The following is a 17,013-nucleotide window of genomic DNA, read 5'->3' on the forward strand; positions in this document are numbered from 1 at the left end:
ACACCCAAAGGAAATGAAGTCAGTGTGCTGAAGGGATACCTGCCCTCCCATGTTCATTCCAGCACTGTTCACAACAACCAAGATAAAATGGGAACAACCTAAGTGTCCATCGCCATATGAATGGATAAAGAAAATGTGGTATCTATGCACAATTGAATACCATTTGGTCATAAAAAGAAGGAAATCCTGTCGTTTGCAATAACGGGGGTGAATTTAGATGACATCATGCTAAGTGAAATAAGCCAGAGACAGAAAGACTATATTATCTCATTTACATGTAGAATCTTGTGGTGTTTTGTTTCGTTTCATTTTGTTTTTTGAAACGGAGTCTCGCTCTGTCACCCAGGCTGGAATGCAGTGGCATGATCTCCGCTCACTGCAACCTCTGCCTCCCGGGTTAAAGCGATTCTCCTGCCTCAGCCTCCTGAGTAGCTGGGATTACAGGTGCCCACCATCATGCCCTGCTAATTTTCTTTTTGTATTTTTAGTAGAGACGGGGTTTCACCATGTTGGCCAGGCTGGTTTTGAACTCCTGACCTCAGGTGATCCACCCGCTTCGGCCTCCCAAAGTGCTAAGATTGCAGGCATGAGCCACCACGTCCAGCCACACATAGAATCTTAAAAAGTCAAACTCATAGAAGAAGAGAGTAGAACAGTTGTTACCAGCAGCTGCGGGCATAGGGGAAATGGGAAGATTTTGGTCAAAGGCTACAAACCTTCAGTCACGAGATAAACAGACGCTGGAAATCAGCAAGGGTGGTGATGGAAATGTTAATTAACTTGGTTGTGGCAATCATGACACCATGTATTCATATATCAAATCATTATGTTATACACCTTGGATATATACAATCTTTATTTGTCAATTAAACATCTTTTAAATTAATTAACTAATTGTTTTAAATGCCCTAACTATAAAGAAAATTCAAAGCAGTTACTTTAAGAGAAACCCCCTTTCCCAAAAGCCATGTAAAATGGGGCAGACATTTCCTCCGTAGTGTGACCATACGTCCCATCCAGTAGACCAAGGACAGCACAGGAGGTTGCCTTAGCAGCCCCTGCTCCTTAGGAGATGGATTTTACTTTTCTCTCTATTGTAAAAAGGGAACAGATGTCCCCTAGGCAATTTTACTGCAAAGGACCTCAGCAAGTGGCAGCTGCTTCAGGCTTCAGCCATCCCTTCCAGGCACTTCTGAACTAAGGGAATTTCCTTCCTTCCTTGGCCGCCCCTCCTGGAGTCTCCACCCACAGAGCTGAGCCTGCCTGGTCCGCTCCACTACAGAGCGTGAGGACAGATCTGATATACATAAATCAACATATTCCTCATTTTCTAGCACTGCCTTTGACAGCTGTTACATGAGCACATTGTTGGAAACTGTCAAGCAATGATACACAGTGCCTTTTACAACATATGTTGACTTTTATCTAATGTAGCTCCATAATTAGCCCCAGGGAAAGTGAATCCAGGCATCCACCTGGCTGTGTGATCTCAGTTAACCTTTGCTTTCCTCTGAGGGAAGTTAGCGGGGTCGGGGGTGGAGATCCAGGCAATGAGGCCCCCAGGACTCAGAGAAAGGCAATAAGTGTGCAAGCTGTGCCGGGTATGGGAGACAAACTTCTTACACTTCCCTACCCTCAGCCTATGGTCAGAGATTGGGGGGTCCAGGGGTTCTGGTCAGGGGTTTTCAAGTCCCTCAGGCCTGGATGAGCTCTGGGATCATTAATGGAAAAATAAAATAAATCTTCCTGGAACCTGGGCCATTCAACATGAAAGAACCTGAGAGAAAAAGCTAAGTGTTGCTTCAAACAGTATTCTTGTTGCTCCTCTGTTTCTCTTTCAGGAAATGACAAAACTTGCAAACCACTCATGGCAAGAAAAACACATTTCCGCTGACCTTCAGGGTTTGGCAGGTGTTTTAGCCATGAAAATTGATACAATAAAATATGGACTTGGGGTAAGAAGATCTGGATTCAAGTTCCTGATCCTTCACTTACCAACAGAGTAACCATGGGAAACTTATAATTTGTCAGGGCCTTCCTGTCCTCAGCTTCAAATGGGAATAAGGGCAGCAGGTGCATTGCCAAAATCATTAAAGCCAGTGATGTGGTGGTAGTGGTTCTCCATGGCTCCCCCAGCACCCTGGACAGTGCCTAGATCAAGAAACCTTTTTAATTAATGAATTCGTACATTCAGTATTCTAATGAAGACCAAATGAGGAGATGTAGAAACATTTTGAGGACAGAAACTCAGTGTCCAAATATCAGTTATTTGATTTACGCTTCCATGTCTGGTTTTGGGAGCTAGGTCAGAGACAGAGCACCAGCTGTCTTACAAGCAATAAACCAGAATAAATCTGAGGGAATTCAAAAGGTATGAATTGAACTAAAGGCAAAAGAGTTGTCTAAAGTTTAACTATTTGAAGACAACTAGCATTCCCCATATAGACACACCCCAAGTCAAAAAATGGAAAAAGGAATTCCCAAGGGGATGTCCTCCTTAAGGAATTGTACCCCTGTCCGCATCCGTTCACCATGAGTCCCACCTCAGCCGCCCATGAGTGCCACCTGCCACATGCAATGCAATGTCAGAGAGACTGTGGGAACTCACAAACCGCATAAAGCAAGGCACCTGCTCTGCAAGTGTCTGGGTTGGGCCCCAGGGATGCAATAAAGACCGGACACCGTGCTTGACCTCAGGGAGTCCAGTGGGAGAGGGAGTCCAATGGGGTGGCAGTGCAGCAGGGCTATGATACAAAGAAGTAGCCAGGAAAAGGGCCACAGACAGAATCCCAAAGAACAGCCATTTAGGATATGGACAAAGAGGACTGTCCAAAGTAGGAAGAAAATTAAGAGAAAAAGATGTCCTAGAAACCAATAGAGAAGGAAATTTCCAGAATGAGTCCTCATTTCCTAGGTTAAGATGCTATGGAAAATTCAAGTAAAATAAGGACTGAAAACCATTCAGGAGATAACCAATCAGCAATGAACAAGTGATTTTATTGAGACATGTAAAAAATTAGGTAGTATTATTATCAAGGCAGATCTGACCAGGTGTCAAAGGGTAAAAATTATAAATGCTATGAGAACTCATAAGATGGAGGGAAAGATCTCTGTAGGAGAGAGAGGTTAAGAGATGACTGATTCACAAGATATAAATTGAAGTGGGCCTTGAGAGATGAGTAGAATGGTGGGGGATGGGGAGGACAGCAGGGGACTAGAGCTCCCAATTAGGGGTAAAGCTTGAGTACAGCATGGGGCTGTGTATACTCTGGTGATTTCCAAGGGCCAGGGAAGAGGGTTTGGGGAAATGAGGCTGGGAAAGGAATTTGGGGTCAGACTGAGAAGGGACTTAGAGGCCAGAGTCCCAGTTTGTCCCATAAGATTTGGGTAGGGTCAGACATGTGCACTTGAAGCCTGGAGAAGATCCATGTAACAGCAGTGTGCTGGCTAGACTGGAGGGGAGAGAAGCAGCTAGCTCAGAGGCCACAGAACAAGAGGAAGAGGCAGGGCTTAACCTGGAAAATATAAAGGGTCAGGCTTTCACTCATATGAGCAATATTTTTGTCATAAAAGAAATGAGACCATTTGCCTATCATGGCAGGGAGCAAATCCCCTTATCCCTTGTATCAGCATGCTAGGTTCCCTTAGAGTTTAAGACGATGGGTTCTGAAGTCAGACTGGGCTGGTTCAAAGATCAAATCGGTGACATCCCTACCACACGCCTTTGTTAGGTTGCCTACCTCCTTGGAGCTTCAATTTCCTCATGTATGAAATGGAGAAATCAATAGAACCTACTCAGAGTGTTTTAAGTATATTAAAAGAGGTAATGCATGTAAATGGCTGACAAAGGATAAGCACTCAATAAGTGTTATCTATGATACTATTTTATTACTGAAGAATATTGCTCAATCAGGTTGGAGAAATATCTGCAAAGCATATGAAATAAACACCTAGAGAAATGCAAGTCATCAATAAACATGAAAAATTGCTTGCCTTCAGATATTCAAAAATTTACATGATCTAGTAGCTGACACTTAAACAATCTGAGAATACCAAATGTGGCTGGCAAAATTCTGAGAAGGTCTCCAAGATTCCCACCCCATGATGTACAGGTCCTGTGTAATCCCCTCCCCTTGACTGTGGGCAGAATCTGTGAATAGGATAGCAGTCCTGTGATTAGATTAACAATCCATCAACTTTTAGTTAATCAAAAAGGAGTTTATGCCGAGTGGGCCTGACCTAATCAAAGGGGCCTTTAGAATGCGGCAAAACGTCGAGAGGCGTGCTTCTCTTGGCCTTGCTGATGCAGTGTCCGTGCGTCTTACAGCTGCAAGGAATTGAATTCTGCCGACAGCCAGGGGAAAGAGAATCCTGAGACTCAGATGAGACTCCAGCCCAGGCTGATACCTTGAGTGTAGCCTGGGGAGACCCTGAAGAAAGGACCCCATTAAATTGTGCCCAGACTGTGGCCCAGGCAAACAGTAAGGTGATACATCTAAGTTGTTTAAAGCCATAAAGCTTGTGGCAATTTGCTATACAGCAAAAGAAAACGAATATACCTGTGGCTGGCAAAAATGCAGAGAATCAGAAAATTAAATCTGCTGTTTGGGGGGATGCATTTGAATTCAATTTGGAAAGAAGGTTGACATACTCTATAAGGTTGGAGATACATACACAGCATACCCACCCACTGCCGTGGTCTCGCACGTGGCCTGGCTAAACCACTGCCTGTGTAAATAGGTGCATGTGTACCAGAATGTGCATGGCAGTGCAGCTTAAATAGTCAAATGCTAAAAACAACCTAAATTAAATGACCATCATGATAAGAATAAATAAATTGTGCTATATTCAGAAAATGGAATATTAGCAATGAAAATGAGCAACCTACAGTTAAGATATAACATGATAGATCTCAAAAATACAATGCTGAGAGGCAAGATGCAAAAGAGGGCACACATTCCATTTCCATAAAGTTTGTAAACAGGCATAGTAAGACTACCTCTACTTAGAGATGCATACACGGGTATCAAAAAGAGGGATTTTTTTTAGAGGCAAGGAAGTAATTTTCGTGAACTTCAGGATAGTGATTATCTCTGTCTGTGAGGAGGGAGAGATTGTGTTTGGAAAGGGAAAAATGAGAGACCTTCCGAGGTGCTAACAATGTTTGTTTCATGATTACTTTTTACACATGTGTTCACTTCATAATTTAAAAAAATATACACATACACTCTATGCATGCCTCTGTGTGGAGGACAGATCTCAGGACTAACAGGTGGGATGCTGAAGACCTCTGAATGACCTATCTTATACTCTGCCAGGGAAATCTGCCTGAGAAAGTCCAGGGAACACAGATCTGGGGGCCTCTCTGACATGTGGAAGCCCTCAGTGGGAGTCAAGCTTCCCAAGAGCCTGTACCGGGCTTGGAGCTGATGGCTCAATGCACCTTCCCCCGCGCCCCCCACCCCCCCACGCCAGAGAAGCCATCAGCTTCATGACACCTGTGCTGGCGCGGCAGCTGCGGGAGGGAGGAGGGAGCTGTCAGGAGCAGTCACTGGCATCAGACTAATAATAAGATTCATTTCTCCGAGACTCCCAGGACACAACCCAGGGAGACTGAAGAATGCTAATGCTGCCTGCAAGGGCTCTGGGGGCTGGTTACTTATTTTTATTTTTTAAGGTCAATTGTTTCAGGTCGGTACTCTTATTAGAGGGGGGATCAGTGGAAAAAGAGCATGTACCTCTATTCTAAGCCTAAAAGCAAAAGCCAGACAAAAAGAAGACATTCATTCATTAATCATGTCTCAATCCTCTTTCTTAGAGGGTACCTGAGTGGCCAGGGACAGAATCAAGACCTGTAGTTGTTAGTGGTTGTGGAGCTTGGAGCTGAAGAATCAGAGTCATAAGACAGAGATGCAAAACTTGGGGACTGCTGTTGCTCTTTCTTTCGTCCAGTCCTTCTTGAAGGTTGTTTCTCTATGCCTTCATCCTCATCACTGTATCAGTTTCCTACGGTTGTGTCACAAAAAGTGCCATACTTAGCAACTTAAAGCAACATAGATTTATTATCACAAGGTTTTTGTAGGTCAGAAGTCTGAGCATGGCGAGGCTGGGTTCCCGCTCAGGACCTGACCGGACTGAAATTCAGGCGTTGCCTCAGGTATGGTTTCCATCTGCGGCTGAGCAGAATCTGCTTCTGAGCTCCTGTGGTTGTGGCAGAATTGAGTTTTCTGCAGTTGTATGACTGTGGTCCTCATTTCCTTGCTAGCTGTCATGTGGGGTCACCCTCAGGGCCTAGAGGCCACCCACATCCCTTATCAAGTGGTCCCCTGCATCTTCAGAGTTAGCAACAGAGAAATACTTGTGCATCCAATTCCTTAATGCTTCAAATCTCTGACTTCTTTTTTTGTGTGTGAGCAAAGAAAATTCTCTCGTTTTATAGGGCTCAAGTGGTTAGGTCCAGCCCACCTGAATAATCTCCCTAACTTAAAGTTAACTGATTCAATGCCTTAAATATATCTGCAAATCCCTTGCACAGAAGTACCTAGATTTATGTTTTAAATAATGGGGAAAACATGGTTATGCCAACGGCTCGGAATCTTGGCAGATGGTCTTAGAATTCTGCATACCACAATCATCAGTTGTTAGTATTGCTATTCTGAACACAGCATTCATGGGGATGTAAACAAAACAATGTGCCCAAAGGGAAGAGGAATGTCAAAAGATGGCCCAGACAATTGGGAGATTTATTCATTATTTGAGTTGAACTACACCTGGAGTTGGGAATAATAGCTTTCATTTATTCACTCATTCAACAAGCTTGCTAGATGCTGTAGGAGGTTACACAGATAAACAAAATAGACCCTTCCATGACATTTACAGTGTAAAAAGATAACAAAACTATAATATTCATCCATTTAACAAATATGTATTGTGTGCCTACTATGCGGCAGGTGCTAGATACTGAGGATATAGTGAATGACTAACATTACTAGGTACAATGCTGCAAGTCACAGCCTAAAAGAGTGCAAGTCTCATGGAAATTCAGAGAAAAAAAGGGCTTCTCCAGGCAAGGGAATGTGCAAAGGCAACCGCCTTACAGAAGAGCAGATGATGGGCTATGCGTTATTTTAAGAGGAACTGAGGATACGAGGGGAATGGCTTGCTGGTTAGAGAAACTGATGTGAACAGAATCCTAAGGTGAGAAAGAGCAGTGAGAAAGTGGAAAACAAAGCCCACTTTAGATAGATTAAAAGTGATAGGAAAGAGTGTCATGCAAGATAAGAATATAAAGAAAGTTTGGGCCAGATTTTGAAGGATCTTGAAGGACAATGAAAAGCCTTTTTTCAGATCAGACACTCTCAAAGTTTCACTCTCAGGAGGTCAATTCAGTAACACTATCCATTTGCTCCTTCAATATCTACTAAAAACCCAGCATGTAAACCCAGGCACAGTTTAAGCTGCTGGGCATACAAGCTGAAATCTCTGACCTCATACTTTTACTCTAGGGGAAGAGAAAACAATAAACAAAAAAATCAATAAACAAGATAATTTCAGACAGTGATGTATCATAAAGGAAAAACTATCAAGCAAGATAGAGTGATGGAAATTAGGGGAGAATGGTTTTAAGTTGAAGGGTCAGAGCAGGCTTCTCTGAGCAAGCCATATTAGAGCAAAGACCTGTACTCTAGGAGGAGGCAAGCCATGCAGAGATCTGGGGGAGCCTTCCAGGCAAGGGCATAGGAAGGGATCCTGACATGGACATGGTGTGGCAGGTGAGAAAAGGCAAGGCTTCAGTGCGGTAGAGTGGTGTGAGCAACAGGACCATGGAGGGAGTGAGGACCATGGAGGGAGTGATGTCAGAGAAGTTGGCAGGGCCAGATCTCTTAGGACTTCCAGAGCCAGGGAGAGTAGTTTAGATTTTATTGTAAATTCACTGAGAAGTTCCTGGAGATTTCTAAGTAAGGCAGAGTGCTGAAATTACTGATCAGTCAGGCTAAGATGAATCCTAGGGGAGCAGGAGCAGGCCCACTGCTGCTGTCCAGCCTCTGAGAGGCAAAGTCCCCGGAGGCCAGGGGCACTGGCTAGATGGGAATATCTTTAAAGGGAGCCGAAAGGTTTTGCTGATAGATTGAAAGAGGGGTGACAGAAGGGGAAAACTGACAAGAGGAGAAGGGGGCAGGGGGACCTGGTAGGACCTATTGCTAACAGGATGGGAGAGCAGAAATGAGAGGCTAGGCCATGTCTGGCATCAAGGAGAGGGGGTGACAGGTGAGGAAGGTTGCACACAGATCAGGACTAGATCAGGCAGACGAGGTCAGAGAAGGAAGCTAAGGTGACTCTGATTCTTCCAGCCTGGACCACTGGGGGACTAGTGGTGCCCACTAACAGAAACAGGGAATTGAAGAAGAGCAGCACAGAAGGAGGGCAATGAAACAGTTGTGGACATGAGGCCTTGCAGGCGACAGGCTCCCTGCACATAGAATGGAGGGGCTACTGATGGGAATTAACGAGCTGCATGAAGCTGACTAAGCCAGAACTGGCTGCCTGCAAGGTGGACTCCAAGGTCTAGTGCCATTCATTCACCAGCAAGGCTGCCAGCCGGTGCTGACCATAACCCGCCTCACTGGAAAGACAAGGGGCCATGTTACCCCACAGTCTGTCACCCCATCCCCTACTGCCCCCACACAATGACTAATCGATACAAGAGTGGAAGAGCTTGGCTCTGTTGCCTGAAGGTGGGACAACGCTGGCTGTGCTCAGCGACCCCCATTGGGTCATGACGAGGCTGGACTCCAGCTTTTGCCTCGCAGCTAAGCGTCAGGCTCTCCCCTTGCCCTGTCTTGTGGTGACGATCATAATCCCAAAAGACACAATCCAAAATTCCATAGTCTCAAATGTTGAAATCCCAAAAGAGCAACATCCCCAAATCTAAAATCCCAAAAATCACAATCCCAAAAGATTAAAATCCCAAATGTTGAAATCCTGAAAGCCGAATTCTGGGGAAAGAGTGGAGCATTTTCAGTTGTATGCAGAATGGTTTCACCATGTTAGGTGGCACTATTGCCTTGCTATTGTCTTACTCGGAAATTAAGAAAGATTTAAGGAGGTGTGTATGGGTGCCAGGTTGTCAAGGGGTGGACGTGTGGGCTGGATGTTAGGTGTCACTTTGACCAGATGAAGGAATCCCTAGAGACCTGGTAAAGCCCTCCTTTGGGTGCATCTTGAGGTGTTTCCAGAGGAGACTGGAGTGTGAGTCTAGGTGGACTGGGGGATCCTCTGCCCTCAGTGCTGGCAGGTACCATCCAGTCAGCTGGGGGCCCAGAGAAAACAACCACAGAAGGTGAACTGCTGTTTTACTCTGAGAGCTGGAACAGACTTTTCTTCTGCTGCCTTGGACGTTAGAACTCCAAATGCACTGCTTTCTGGACTCCAGAACTTATGACACCAGTGGCCCCCCAGGGTCCTAGTGCTTTTGGCCTCGAACTGAGTTACGCCATCAGCTGCCCTGGCTCTGAGGCCTTCAGACTTGGACTGAGCCAACCTAGAGTCTCCAGCCTGCAGATGATGACCTGTCATGGAACTTCTCAGCCACCATAATCATGTGAGCCAATTCCCCTAATAAGTCCACTCTCCTTTCTCCCTCTCTCTCTCTCTCTCTCTGAATTTCTCTCTCTCTCTCTCTCAATCTCTCTGTCTCTTTCTCTCTCTCATCTATCTATCTGTCTATACACACACACATATCCTAATGGACCTGTCTCTGGAGAACCCTGGCTAACACAGATTTGGTATTGGGGAAGCCGAATATCATTCCTTCCTACTATATTCCCTATCTTGCTTCCTTCATTCTCTTACAGGTTTTACCCCCTCAATAAATACCTTGCATAAAAGTCACCATTTCAGGCTCTTCTACAGAACTGGACCAAAACCTATTTTTACTCAAAATAATAAATAGAATAACAGCTAACAACTATAATAATAATAAATAGAGTAATAGCTAACAAAAAATAATAAATAGAATAATAGCTAACAACTACTGAGCACTTAATGCAGGCCAGGCACTGATAACCCCTTTCTTGCATTATCTCATTTAATCCTCACGATAACCCTGTGGGATAAGAACACTATTATTGCTAGTTGTATTCATTTCCTGGGGCTGCTCTGACAAATAACCACAAACTGTGTAGCTTAAAACAACAGAAGCCTATTCTCTCACATCTCTGGAGGCCAGAAGTTCGAAATCAAGGTGTTGGCAGGGTTACACTTTCTCTGGAGGCTCTAAGGGAGAACCTGTTGTTCATCTCTCCCGGCTTCCGGTGGCTGTCACCGTTCCTTGACCTGGGTCTACATCATTCCAGTCTCTGCTCCACAGTCACAGTGCCACCTCCTCTTGTGTGTGCCTTCCTCGTAAAGATACACGTTATTGCATATAAGGTCCACCTAGATAATACATTGCAACCTTCTCCTCTCAAGATCCTTAATCACATTCTTTTGCCAAATAAAACAAGATTCACAGATTCAGAAGATTAGGAAGAGGATGTATCTTTTTGAAGGCTATTTGTCCCACTACACCCATTTGTAAATGATGGGAGGAGAAAGGCAAAAGTAAAAGAATAATAAATGGAAATCACAAAATAAGACAGAAGAAATACATTAGTAAAAACAATAAATTTAAATGGAAAGGGCATCCCAGAATGGAATAAAACACACTAACAAAATATAGCTAAATGTGGTTTATGGGAGACACACAGAAATTGAAGGGAAACTGAAGGGAACAAGATTGAAAAGGATATACCAGGCAAATACTACTTCAAAGAAAATTGGAGCTGCTATAATACTGATAAACAAAACTGACCTTAAGGCAAAGGCATCAGTAGGAATGAACTGGAAGTATTAGTCATGATCGGTTAGGTTAGGCTGCAATAACAAACAACCCAGAGGATCTCGGTGACTTGCTTCTTACGCAACACATCCATCTCAGAGTGGGGAAGCTCTGCTGTACAGTATGTTGACCCTTGGACCCGACCTGATAGATTCGTCTCTATCTAAAACAAATACTGTCTCATGGAAGAAGAAAGAAAAAGGTATTATGAACCAACTTCTGGTTCTTAAATCTTTTGTTTGAAAGTGATGCTTCTCACTTCTATTCAGATGTCACTCCCCAAACCAAGTCACACAGCTAACACTTACGTCAAGGAGAAGGGAAATACAATCGTCCCTTAGCACAGGGAATAAATATTTTAACAATGATACAGTCTACCATAATGGGCCACTGAATAGTGATCAGCAAAACAATTCACCAAGATGTTATAACAATTCTGTTGTTTTGTGCAAATAATAATTTAGCCCCAAAATATTTTTTAAACCAACAAAATTTCACATAGGAAATGACAATTTTACAATTATACTTGGAGATTTTAGGATGTTTGTTTCCAAAATGAGTAAATAAAGTAAATTAAATTAATAAAGATATTAAGTATAAACATACAAAGAACTATTATTGAATCTTTAAAAAGAAGGAAATCCTACAATTTGTGACAACATGGATGAATCTAGAGGAAATTATGCTACGTAAACTGAGCCGGTCATAGAAGGACAAATACTGCACGATTTTATTTATATGAGATCATAAAATAGTCAAACATAGAAGCAGAGAACAGAACGGTGTTGCCAGGGGCTGCAGGGAGGTGGAAATGAAAAGGTGTTACTCAATAGTTATAAAGTTTTGGTTATCAAAAGGAATATTAAATATGCAAGATAAGTAAGTTCTAGAAATCTTCTGTACAGCATGGCACTTATAATTAACAATATAGTATTGTGCACTTAAAAATGTGTTTAAAAAGTAGATCTGTTTTAGCTTTTTGGCTTTTTTACTTAGCTGTTTTTTTTTAGCTGTTTTTAGCTTTTAAAACAAGGCACACCCAAAGGAGGGCTTTACCAGGTCTCTAGGGATTTCTTCATCTGGTCAAACTGACTCCTAACACCCAGTCCACAACGTTAGCTGCTCTGAGTCCTGCAACCCCCACACATGCACCCAAAGTAACACAAGGAAACTCGGGGAAGTAATTGATATATTACGACCTTGATTCGGTGATGCTATCATGCATGTATGCATAATAAGCTCAAAGTCATCAAATTGTGTAGATTAAACGTGGGCAGGAGGTTTTTGTGTATCAACTCTGCCTAAATAAGACTGTTTTTTCAAAAGACATTACAGAAGATGCAAACAACAAAGTAAGCAAGTTTGAGCCAATAGACACAAATATAGAGCGTTGTGCCAACAAAGAACATACATGAAACTTTCATAAAAATAGAACTTGAACTAGCACAGAGAACATTTCTGAAAATTTTAAAGTATAAATATCTTATAAAACAAATTTTTACCAAATTGTAATTAAACAAAAACTAGCAATAAAGAGATAAACCAAGACAGTCTAAAGATACATACGTTAGAAATTTCAGTCCGTTCTTTTTTTTTTTTTTTTTTTTTTTTTTTTTGAGACAGAGTCTTGCTCCTTCTCCCAGGCTGGAGTGCAGTGGCGCGATCTCGGCTCACTGCAAGCTCCGCCTCCCAGGTTCACACCATTCTCCTGCCTCAGCCTCCCGAGTAGCTGGGACTACAGGCGCCCGCCACCACGCCCGGCTAATTTTTTGTATTTTTAGTAGAGACGGGGTTTCACCATGTTAGCCACGATGGTCTCGATCTTCTGACCTCATGATCTGCCCACCTCGGCCTCCCAAAGTGCTGGGATTACAGGCATGAGCCACTGCACCCTGCCAATTTCAGTCCATTGTTTAATAACCCTTTGATATAGTAAGTCACTGTTAATAAGACATTAACAATTGAACACTAAAAACGTAATATATTAAATCTTGTAAGACACAGCTAAAGTTGTATTCAGAGGTAAGTGTATAGCTTTAAAATGCATTTACTAGAAAACAAAGATTGAAAAAAATACCTAAGTATCAAGAAGATTAAAAAAAAACAAGGTAATACTCAAAAAAAATTTTAAAAAGAAAAGAATTAAACCTGAGAAAAAATTAATAAATAGAAAAGAATCAGAACCAATAAGAAAGTTCAGCAAGTTTGTCATAGATATAATCTATTTATAAAAATCAATTGTGTTTCTATATACCAGCAAGGATATTTTAAAAATATTTAATAATTCTTAAAGATAATGAAAGAGTACAAAAATGTTAATGGTGTAGAGGAATAATAACGAAAGATACATATTACATTTCTGCTTAAAATAATAAAATTTTATTGAAACATATTAAAGAAAACACAAATGAAAGAGGTATGTCATTTTCACAGGTGGGAAGATAATATTATGAAACTGTCAATTCTCAACTTAATCTATAAAGTTTTTGTAAATCGATTCATCTGTAAATATAATTTATAATACAATCAAAAGCAAACATGGGTCTTCAAGAATTACGAGTTAATTCTACAGTATAGACAGAAAATCAAAATAACAAAAATTGACTAAAATTTTTGAAGAAGTACAAAGTGAAAGTAATTATTAAATCAAATATTAAGACATCATGAAGCAATAGTCAAGATAGTGTGGCATTGCTGCAGAACAGGTAAAACAAAATGGAGTGCTGACAGATAGAGCCTAAAATATAATGAAAATTGGTACATGACAGAGAGATGACATAAGGCACTCAGTAAAGTATGGGATAATGAATAAATGGTGCTGTGACAACTAGGTGCTCCCGTGGATGAAAAACAAATTATATTCCTCACCCCATACCAAGGTATATTCCATATGGATTTTAAAGCTAAATGCAAAAGCAAATCTTTTTAAAATCCTTCAGACAAAAATTCAAGACACTAGATGACCTCAGGGTAAGGAAGGAAGGATTGCATCAGACACAAAAAACACAAGCCATAAAGAGGCCTTCACATTAAAATGGAAACACTATGAACATCAAAAGTTATTTTACACAAATTGAAAAGAAGAACCTCATACAAGAAAAAGGCATATGCCGGACATATAATTAACAAAATATCTATATCCAGAATATATTAAAATCCCAACTCAAGAAGCAAAAGGGGAAAAAAAAACATGGAAAAATTGGCAACTGGAATCAAGAGGCAATTCATAAGAAAAAAAGCAAAAATGGGAAATGTGTAAGAATATGGCCAACTCCACTATTAATCATAGAAATGCAATTTGCAGCAGTGATCTACTATTTCACATCCATCTTTGGCAAAGATTAAAAAGCCTGACGATACCAAATGTTGGTGAGAATATGGAGCAATTGGAATGTGCAGCTAGGCAACATTAGAACAACCACTTTGGAAAGGAATTTGGCCAAATCTAGCTATGTCGAAGATGTGCACAGCCTTAAGATCTAGCACCTGCAGTTGTAAGTACATTCCCTAGGGAAGCCCCATGTGTGTGTCCTGGGAGGCGTGCATGAGAAGATTTTCTGTAACACTTTCTGTAATTGAAAAAACTCAGAAAACAATCTGAAAGATCATCCACAGAAGAATGGTTAAATTGTGATATATTCATGCAACAGAATACTCTACAGCAGTGAAAATGAAAAGGCTAAACCGGCCAGGCGTGGTGGCTCATGTCTGTAATCCCAGCACTTTGAGAGGCCGAGGTGGGCAGATCACATGAGGTCAGGAGTTCGAGACCAGCCTGGCCAACGTGGTGAAACCCCATCTCTACTAAAAATACAAAAAAAAATTAGCTGGGCGTGGTGGTGTGCGCCTGTAATCTCAGCCACTTGGGAGGCTGAGGCAGGAAAATCGCTTGAACCCGGGAGGTGGAGGTTGCAGTGAGCCAAGATCGCACCACTGCATTCCAGCCTGAGCAACAGAGTGAGACTCCATCTCCAAAAAAAAAGAAAGAAAACGTTAAACCTACAGTTAATAACATGGACAAATCTAAAATATATAATGTTGAGTGAGAAAAAGTTACGTCATTTTTACAGAATAAAACCAATTATATAAAGTTGAACGGCAAGAAAAAACAATACTTTATAATGTCGATGGGCATGTTAAACATGGAAAATTACATTTAATAAGAAACAGATTTTGAGCAGTGGTACCTCTGAGAAAGCGAAAGAAGAGAATGTGATTGAGGAGAAGTACATGGAACTTCAATGAAATATGGGGATAGGGAAAATGCTAAGATTTGGTAAATCTAGTTGATGAGAATACAGGTGTTCACTCCATTATTCTCTTTATCTGTCTGTACATCTGCAACATTCCACAATTCTTTTAAAATTAAAAAATATAAATAGGTAAAGACAAAAAGTGGAAGCTTTGTCCCGAGCTTGCTGCTACAGGGAGAAGTGGTAAAATTCTCATTCTCTAAAGATCACAGTTGACACGTGAGGAGAAAAAGAATAAGGTCCTTCATGCCCATGAAAAGAAATATAGCTGGACCCCATAAGAACTGGAAAGTGGTCTCCTCTCTCCCTTCCTCCAGTTGGTCTCGAATGTCTACTTTCTATAAATTGATTACCTTATTTCATCTCTCCACCATGGGTCTTATATTCTCACGGGCCCTCAAAGCACCCTAGCCCCTGGTCTATTTGGCTTTTCAACTTAAGACCCTACACTGACCACATCTCCGTGTCTCCGCTCAAATTTCTGAGAGTATCTGATTATCCCCTGCTAAGTCCATGGGTTTGTTGGCCTTGGGTAGATGCCTACTTCTAATTCAATTCACTTTATAATAAAAAAGGATCCCTTTTAGGGGTTTGTGGGCAGGACAGGATTTCAAGAAAGGTTTGGATAAAACACATACTTCCCCACCCCAACCATCAACCCAGTTTAAGTGGGCAAGAATTAGAACAGAAGCCTGCACAGAAATAAGGAATGTGCGTGAGGCTAAATCAGTCTCCTGTGGTCTTTCCCACACTACTTCTTGAGTGACCATCTGAAGAGTTGAAAAAAAGGTAATTGCTCACATTGGATTCTTGTCATGGACAACAAACTCAACGAACATATGAGAGCCAGATGGAAAAGTAGCCTCATACAGAGGATGGGGGTGGGGACAGTTATAGAGCTTGTGAGGAGACTGCTGACGTGGAAGATGAAAGAAGCCAAATGTGACCCTGAAGCTGGCCATGGGGGCAGCTGGCCTCGATCAGAACTCACCTTCTCCACCCCCCAATCACTTAGAGGCTTCTCTTCTGGAGCTCTTCTCTCAATAAATGGCAGCATTATTCATTCACTAGCCAGAACCCCAGGCATCATCCCTCTCCCTTTCCTCTCGTCCACCCTACAGCGACATCCTGTGGCTTCTACCCCCGCTGAGGGCTTCTCCGTTTTTGCCGCATCTTTCCATTTGTCACTGCCGCCTCTCACCTATTTCAACCTTCATTTCCCTCTCATCTGGTCTTCTGAAAGAGCTATTCCCAACTCAGGTAGAGGAATCCTTAAACACCACCAACCCAATTTGTGTTCACCCATCATCACTGCATCTCCACAGGGGCCAGCCAGTGGGAGGAGCACTGGCCAGAGACTGGCCAGGAAAGCCGCAGCGATCCTTGCATTAGCGTTGGGGAGAGACAGCCATTAAAAAAATAAACATGAAAAAGAGTTTTATTGTAAGTTAAGTAAGTGCTCTGCAGGAAAAGCTCTGTGTACTTCGAGATTGCTTAATCAGGGAAACACAATTTCAATGGAAGCAGTCAGAAAAGACCTCTCTGAAGAGTGACTTTTGACCTGATGGAGTCATGGTTTCCTCCTTAAAGCCTTTCATCACTTCCCCTTTCTGAAGATAAAGATAATCCAGGGCAAAGCCAGATGTAATTGGCTTCTGCTTCCCTTCCTGTCTAAATCCGTCTTCACTTTCTCCCCAGCTTTTCCCTCTCCAGCCACCCTGCTCTCTGTTCCCTGAAGATGTCACTGAGGAAACACCTTCTTGTCCCATTTCCCCCAGCCGATCCTCATCAGGTATGAATTAACGTCGCTTGCTCTAAGAAGCCATCCCGGACCCCGAGGAGGCTCCGCCTGAGTGTGGTGTCATGTATATTGATCCTTCC

The 17,013-nt window shown here is 42.2% G+C and overlaps 1 long non-coding RNA gene across 1 annotated transcript in view; it reads right to left on the reverse strand.

Annotated features, from left to right (window-relative positions):
- The window catches only part of LOC130540625 (uncharacterized), a 184,834-nt gene that overhangs the window by 144,414 nt on the left and 23,407 nt on the right, over positions 1-17,013 (reverse strand). The gene's annotated exons all lie outside the window — the stretch shown is intronic.

The sequence above is a fragment of the Pan paniscus genome, chromosome 9 (genome assembly GCF_029289425.2).
Source record: "Pan paniscus chromosome 9, NHGRI_mPanPan1-v2.0_pri, whole genome shotgun sequence".
In the NCBI taxonomy this organism is placed as follows: Eukaryota; Metazoa; Chordata; class Mammalia; order Primates; family Hominidae; genus Pan; species Pan paniscus.